At 64.5% G+C, this 7,784-nt stretch overlaps 1 pseudogene; it reads right to left on the bottom strand.

Moving 5' to 3' along the window:
* Positions 1 to 4,960: 4,960 nt before the first annotated feature.
* Positions 4,961 to 6,085, bottom strand: LOC116599989 (annotated as a pseudogene).
* Positions 6,086 to 7,784: the final 1,699 nt, after the last annotated feature.

Here is a 7,784-nt window from a genome sequence, read left to right as displayed (position 1 = left end):
CTAGGCCGGTGGGACGCTGTGATTCTGGATGTAGGGCCGATGACCGCAGCCTGGCTGGAGGCCCTGTGTGTCCCCCTCTCCCATGGCCCCGCCCTGCCGTGGCCCAAGAGCAAATCACCAATCAGTTCAGGACATTGTGACCACCTGCAGGTCCTGGCCTGATGTCCCCCCGCCTTGGTGGCCCCAACCCGGCTCTAGGCCTGCGGAGGAGTGGAGCTGGCTAAGGGCTGAGGGTGGGGAATCCAACACTGCCTTCCCATGCCCACAGTGCCCAGGCCCAGGTGTGCCCATCCTGGGCTTGCTTGCCCGGCTTCCAAGGGTCCCGACCCCAGGACTGAATCAGGCCCTCAGGGCAGGGCCCCAGGCACAGTGTGTGTAGGTGTTTGGAGCAGAGACTTTGTCCCCTGGCTTTGGCCACAGAGATCATGTCCCTCGACCTTCTTCCTCTGCTGTTCACCCACTCCTCACGTCTAGCATTTATGTGGCACCGACTGTGTGCAGAGCACGTTGCAGAGAAACATGGTTTCCACCCTGGCGGAGGGGCGTGGTGCATGCCGAGGAGGGAGGGGCTGGCCCCGGTTTCAGTTTGGTCTGGGTCCCGCTGCCTGGAGTGGAGCCAGCTGTCCTGATCTGATGCGGGGCTCGCTGTGGCCGGAACCGTGTCCTCTGCAACCACCACAGGGTGTCGGGACGTGGGGCCTCCGGCAGGTGATTTGGGGTAAATGAGGTCAGGAGGGTGCGCCCTGCCGTAGGATTCGTGTCCTTGCCGAAGCCGAGACCACCGCCTCTCCTCAGGGAGGACCCTAGAAGGCAGAGGGGTCCCCTCCGGAGCCTCCCTCCGCTGACCCCCTGACCTCGGGCTTCGACCTCCAGGACTGTGAGCAGTGGACGGAGGGTAGGGCCTGTCTGCGGGGTCTCAGCTGGGTGAGCTGCTGGGACCATGTAGCCGGCGTCGAAGGTGCTGTCCGGGGAGGGGGAGCTGCAGCGGGCCTTAGGAGGGACCAGGGCCCGGGAAGCAGGGGTGCACAGCAGCAGCAGACGTCACGCGGCCACCACCTTACGAAGAGCCTCTGTGCGGCCGGCAGGTGCCTTCGTGACTGTGACTCCCCACGGCAGCCCCGAGAGGAGGCCGTCCATCCTGGGTCGTCCGTCAGCAACCGAAGCCAGAGGCTCGGGCCCTCGTCAGCGTCACCCAGCTTGGGGGACAAAGGGCCCTTTCTCCATCCGAGCAGGCCGCCAGGTCGTCCACGGGGTCTGACTCCACGGCTGTTGGCCAGCGGAAAGAGTAAATTCTCCAGTCCGTGGGAAAGTTCGGGAGGGAGCCCCCTCCTCCCCAGGGCCTTTCCTCAAGTCGGCCGTGGCCCACTAAGTTGATGGTGGAGGCGCGCCGGAGAGGAGGGGACAGACACCCAGGCCCTTAGCAGGCAGGACCCCGGCAGGGGAGCCCCCATGGCAGGTGGGAAGCAGGGGAGCCCACCCCAGGGGTCAGGGCTGAGATCTCAGCCAGCCCCACGCGACCCCCACCCGGGAGCCACGGGCACCCTGTCCCAGCACCGTCGGGGGCCTCCGGTCCCACCTCACGCAGCCCGCTGCCTCCCACTCTGAGCGACCCGACAGGCGACAGGCGGGGCGGCCCACACTTGCCCGGAGTCGCCCTCCCTGACCTCGCCCCGACCTCCGGCTGTGCCGGCTCAGCGGGTGGCCCCAGGAAGGCAGCCGCAGAAACCGCATTTTAAGGATGTGCTGTTCGTTCTCAAGCAGCCTGGAAGGCGCTGAGGTCGGGAAGATCGAAACCCGCCAGCACGCTTCTGGGCGGTTTTGGTTCCGCGTGTCTCGCCCGGGGCGGCCAGCGGAGGAGAGCCTCCAGGCACGTCCGCCGTCCCTCCTGGGCCCCCGGGGACGCGGCTCCTTGGGAGGCAGGGGCACTCCCGCAGGCCCCAGACCCCGAGGTCACCGTCCCCAGGCAGAGCCCGCGCAGGGAGAGACCGCGCATGTGCAGATGCTGCCACCAGGTGGCGCCCCCCGGAGCGCGCGGAGCCGGGCCTGCACCTGCCCGAGGGGTGCGCGCGTTCACGGGGCGCGTTCACGGCGCGGGGGGCGGGGCGCGATGCCTACGGCGACTTGAGAGGGAGAAAGGGAGGCACAGAGAGCGTCGGTAACTTGGCGACAGTCACGGTGGGGACCAGAGTCTACCCAGGACACAGCCCCCGAGTGATGGGGATGGGGAGCTTCGGTGTGGGCTCCCGGGGCAGGAGGGCAGGGGCGGGGCTGGGGGGCACCCAGAGACGGGGAAGGCCTGTACCAGGGGCCCGCGGCCAGTGCCCGGGGAACCCAGGGGAGCCCTGGAGGGACGGCGGGTGCTGTGGTGACCCAGAGGGCGGCCAGCCCCCCAGGCCACCCAGGGCGCCCGCACAAGGAGCTGCCTGACCCGCGGGGGGGAGGGGCCTTGCTCTCCCCACGCTCCCCTGCCCCGTCCCTGCCTGGGGGAGCACAGTCAGCCCTGGGGGAGCGCGGCAAGGTCAGCAGGCCTCAATACCCAGCTCGGCAGGAAAGGGAGGGACCCAGTGGGGCTACTCCAAGGCCTCTCCTGGGCGGAGCACGGTTGGCTCCGGGCTGTCCTGGCCTCTGAGCCCCTGGCAGGCCTGCTGCCCTCTCAGGGTGTGTGCAGGCCCGGCCTCATGGGCGCCGGGGGCCAGCATGGGGCTCCCACGCCTTCTGCTCCCACCGCTTCTTCCCACGCCCCGTGTTCCTCCCAGCACCCTGCCCTCAGCCCTCAGGCCTGCCGAGGATTCGGGAGGAATGGGGGGCAGCTGTGCCAGGGGAGCGTGGTGGGTGCTGGGGACTGGGCAAGTGCTCTAGGGGGGCATTGGAGGATGGGCTGTGCTCTGGGGGGTGCAGGTTGTGCTGGGAGGAACAGGGACCATGCCAGACCGCGGACCCCAGAGTCCACGGAGAGCAAGGGTAAGCGGACACCTGCGCTCCTGCTGGGAGCCTGGGGCCTGCGGCTCTATTTTTGTTTCATTCACTGGCACCCGGCAATCTCCCCTTCCCTCACCGAGTCCCCCCTTACGGACAAACAGAGTCCCAGAGAGGGTCCAGGATGGCTCAGGTCCGACGGCTAGAGGGAGTGGAGATGGAGATTGCACTGTCTGTGGCTCTACAAGGGATGCGGTTCCAGCCATGAGGCCTGTGGCCCCCCCAGGACATCCTGCAGCTCCCGGCCCATCCTGAGAGGCTGTGGGCAGGGGTGGGCACAGACGCCTCTGCTGGGGGCGGGTGGACGCACAGGCCGGCGGATGGGTGAGGGCTTGGTCTCCGCTCTCCGGCACCTTCTGGACTCTGCATTTCTGTCTCACCGCCGTCTCCCCCCACAGGGAAGGGAAGCCATGAGGTGTTTGTCTTCCTCTGGCTCGTCTCAGCACAATGTCCTCCCCGTTTATCCGCGCTATAACGTGGGCCAGAATTCCTTTTTTCTTTAAAGGCGAGTGACCTTCCGTGGCGTGCACGTCACACTTCCTTTACTTCCATCCACCGACGGGCACGTCGGTGGGTCCGAGTCTTGGCTGCTGTGAACGCTGCTGCGGCGAAGGGCGCGGCAGACCTCGCTGTGAGAGGGAAGGGGGTCCCTCCCTGCAGGTGCACACCCCACAGAGGCCCCGGGCTCGCAGGGCCGTCCTGGGCTTGCCGGGCCGCACCGGTTTGCATCCCCACGGGCCACACACGGGAGCCCGTCCGCTGCCACCCTCGCCGGCACGTGTTGTCTCTTGGCTTTCGGACGGCGGCCGTCCGTCCCGACAGGTGTGAGGCGACCGCCGCTCCTGACTTCTTTGAAGATTTTATTCATTTGACAGAGACGCAGCGAGAGCGGGAACACAAGCAGGGGGAGGGGCAGGGGGGAAGCAGACTCCCCGCCGAGCAGGGAGCCCGATGCGGGACTCGATCCTAGGACCCCGGGATCACGACCCGAGCCGAAGGCAGACGTCCGACGACGGAGCCCCCCGGGCGCCCCATCTGCTCTTGAATTTCTTCCGTTTTCAGACCAGGGCCTCTGCAGCTTCCTTTCGCAGAGGTCCCGCGAATTTGGAAGCTGGTCCTCAGTCTGTGCCCCCTTCGGTGCGGGGACCCTCCACCTCTGCCCTCTGCCCTTCTCCCCTGTCGCGGGCCTCCGAGGACACCTCACTGGCACGCCTCTGCCCCCCAGCATCTGAAGGACACCGTCAGCGACAGCGTGTCTGGCAGTCATGTTGGGCTGCCCAGGGTGGCGTTCGTGGGCTCATGGCTGCGTCCTGCACCTGGGGTGGGGGCAGGGCCTCGTCCACAGCGTGGGCCCCCCTTGCCCATCCAGCCTGACGGGAGCAGGGGCCCCTCAGCTGCTGGGCGCCGTGGCACGCTGCCGTTGCTTCCTCGCTCTACGGGCCCACTTGGAGCGTGTCCAATCTTGCAAGAGGTGAACAAAATACCACCTCCAAGCCCTAAACAAGCGATTCCTGAGCCAGCCAGTCCTGCCCTGTCCTGACCCTGAGTGCCACCCTGATTCTGAATTCTGTCCTGATCCCGAGTCGTTTCCTAGTCCTGGGTCCTGTCCTGACCTTCAGTCCTGTTCTTCCCAGAGGCGACAGGACGGGACTGACCGGTCCAGAGCATTTCCCTGGACTCCATCCCCTGTGCCTTCTGTGGACACTCCCTGGGCTTTCACGGTCAGGGCAGCACCAGGGGCGACGTCAGGAACATAATGAGACGGTGCAGGGGATCGAACCGTGTCCTTCTGGAACTTCAGAGTACGCCCTCATTGGGACATCAGGTCTTTGCAGGCGGAGCCAAGCTGAGGTTGTCCCGGACAAGGCGACGACCTAACTGAAGGCCGGTGTCCTCGTGAGAGCAAAGAGGAGAGGTGCGGTGCAGACGCACGGGAGAAAGGCCACGTGAAGAGGGCTCAGGCTCCAGCACGACGCAGGGCACATCAAGGATGCCGGCAGCCCAGGAGCCGGAAGAGGCAGCAGCGATCCTCCCGCAGCCTCAGGGAGCCCACGACCCTGCTGACCCCGCCGAGGACCTGCGGCCTCCAGACTGCGGGAGCAGGAACGTCCGCTGTCAAGCCGTCCCCCTGTGGCCGCCTGCTCTGGAGCCCCAGGAGACCAGTACAGGTCGCTGAGATGAGCCCGGCCTCCAAGCCAAGAGCCCTGCTCCCATCACCGTCCGCGGACACACGGACGGACGGCTTTCCCGTCTGTCAGGGAGCACATGAGGGGAAACGGTGGACTGAAGGAAAAGTGCAAAACTACGACCGCACTGAGGTTATTTTCAGATTAAAAACAAACAAACAAATACGATTTCCCTGGGGAAGTGGCACAACAGGAACCAGGAAGTGGCCGTGTGTCCAGCATCTCAGCTGACCCTGGGCAGGTGTATAAAGGGCTCCCGGCCCAGGAGGCCCCACACCTGAGCACTGTCCTCCGCACCTGCTCCTCTGACCTGATCCACCCTCAACCCACCAGAACCATGGGCTGTTGTGGCTGTTCCGGGGGCTGTGGCTCCAGCTGTGGGGGCTGCGGCTCTAGCTGTGGGGGCTGCTGTGTGCCCGTCTGCTGCTGCAAGCCCGTGTGCTGCTGTGTGCCAGCCTGTTCCTGCTCCAGCTGTGGCTCGTGTGGGGGCTCCAAAGGGGGCTGTGGCTCTTGTGGGGGTTGCAAGGGTGGCTGTGGCTCCTGCGGGGGCTCCAAGGGTGGCTGTGGCTCCTGTGGGGGCTGTGGCTCCTGTGGTTCCTGTGGCTGCTCCCAGTCCAGCTGCTGCAAGCCCTGCTGCTCCCAGTCCTGCTGCTGTACCCCCTGTTGCTCCCAGTCCAGCTGCTGTGTCCCCTGCTGCTGCCAGTCCAGCTGCTGCAAGCCCTGCTGCTGCCAGTCCAGCTGCTGCAAACCCTGCTGCTCCCAGTCCAGCTGCTGCAAACCCTGCTGCTCCCAGTCCAGCTGCTGCAAGCCCTGCTGCTCCCAGTCCAGCTGCTGTGTCCCCGTCTGCTGTCAGTGCAAGATCTGAGATGCTGACCATAAGACTCAGGTAAGCTCAGGGTCCCCAGGAAGACTTCCTTCCTCATTTCCGCTCTGGGCTGCTCTCGACCCAGGGACAGTTTTCTCTGAGTCCTAAGGATGGAAATGACCCTGTCATAGTCCTTGGTTTATCCTGTGACCCCCTTTGCAGTTACTTATCAGGAGGACCTCGTCCTCCTCACCCCATCCCTCCCGGCATCCAACACCTGTACCCTGAAATTTCCTCCACGAGCACTTACCTCCGTGTCTGCTGGCTCCTGGTGACCCTCACTCTTTGTCCCTTCCCGTCGTGGTCCCCACGGAGCCAGTCCTGCGGCCACGATCAGAACTAAGGGTGCAAGCTCTAGCTGAGACTCTTAGGGTCCAATTAGGTCTTCAGTCCCTTTAAATAAAATGTTCTGCACCTGCCAGCCTTGTTCTCATTGTGGTTCTTTCCCTAATGTCTCCGTCACTGGACTCTGCTTGTCCGTTGTCTTGCCTCTGCTGCGTCTCAGGCTCTCTGCTCCGCCCTTGGGTGCCCAGCAGAAAGGGAAACAAAGACCCTCGGCCCCGGCCCTGCTCCGGGGGGGGTGGCCCACTGTTCTCCAGCAAGGCTGGCACCATGGCTTCCGCATCTCCGGGGCTGAGCCCGGCGTGGAGCGGGCACACACCTGGGGGAGACCCAGGGCACGGGTGGACAGCTTCACGGCTAACCCTTCCCTCTGGCGGCATGTCCTGCTCGTGACCAGGACAGAAGCTCTAGCTGGTGCCACGGGCTTCAATTTATGCAAGACGGCGGGAGGACAGAGGCGTCATGGCAAGGGCACGTCCTCCGTGCTGGAAGGCGACAGCTGCCCCACGTCTCGCGGACCAGCCTTGGGTGTCAGAAACGATGCATCTTTCTGCCTGGCTGTCCTTGGCCGGGCGTGCTCTGTGCAGGCCAGAGGTGCCGCTTCATCTGGACCTGATGCAGCATCTCCCTTCATCTGAGAACCGTGGTCAACCAACATGTAGCCGACTTCTGAGTGTCCTGTGCTGGGCCGCATGGGAACTTATTGGGCGTCACGTGCCAAGCCGGGGAATGTTTGTATACTGTGTCCCAACTGATCATTAAAACAACAGGCAACCAGGATGGAAAGGAATTTTCCTGAAGCTACAGAGCCAGTAAGCCCGTAGCTGGCTTCTAAGCTGCGTCACTCCGTCCCCAAGGCCTGATGCTGGCCTGCCCTGCTGGGGTGCTAGCGGAGGCACCCAGAGGGTGTAGATTATCTCAGGCGTTCTGCAAGAGTATGACCCCCAAAGGAAAGCTCCAGGACGTCACGGTCCCGGGTCCAGCGAGACGACGGCCAAGGAGCCCGGTTTTTGCTGTGATCTCCCTAGCAACCGAGAGGTGCCACACAGGCCTATCGCCGAGGAGAGGGAGCAGAGAGGTTCACAGGGCATCACCCTCATGACATGTCAGAGTGAGGAGTCACAGGGGGTGATGGGCCCCAGAGTAGAGGGCGCCCTACAGGGCATGGGGTGTCCAGGCCCGCTTCAGCGAGACTCGAAGGACCGAGTCACAGGCCTGATTCGGAAGAGCAGCACTTCTGCAAGTCTCAAGCTGGATGCATTCACCCGCAGGACAATGGACGTGAAGTCGATGTCCCCGCAGCGCGTGACTGGTCTGACACAGAGCAAGGACGTGACTGACACATTCCCGAGTGTGAGGCTTGATTTGATGTGTCTGCTTGGCTGGGCCACGGCTCCCAGATATTTTGGTCAGAT

The sequence above is a fragment of the Mustela erminea genome, chromosome 9 (assembly GCF_009829155.1).
Source record: "Mustela erminea isolate mMusErm1 chromosome 9, mMusErm1.Pri, whole genome shotgun sequence".
In the NCBI taxonomy this organism is placed as follows: Eukaryota; Metazoa; Chordata; class Mammalia; order Carnivora; family Mustelidae; genus Mustela; species Mustela erminea.
This window is presented reverse-complemented; position numbering and strand designations above follow the sequence as displayed.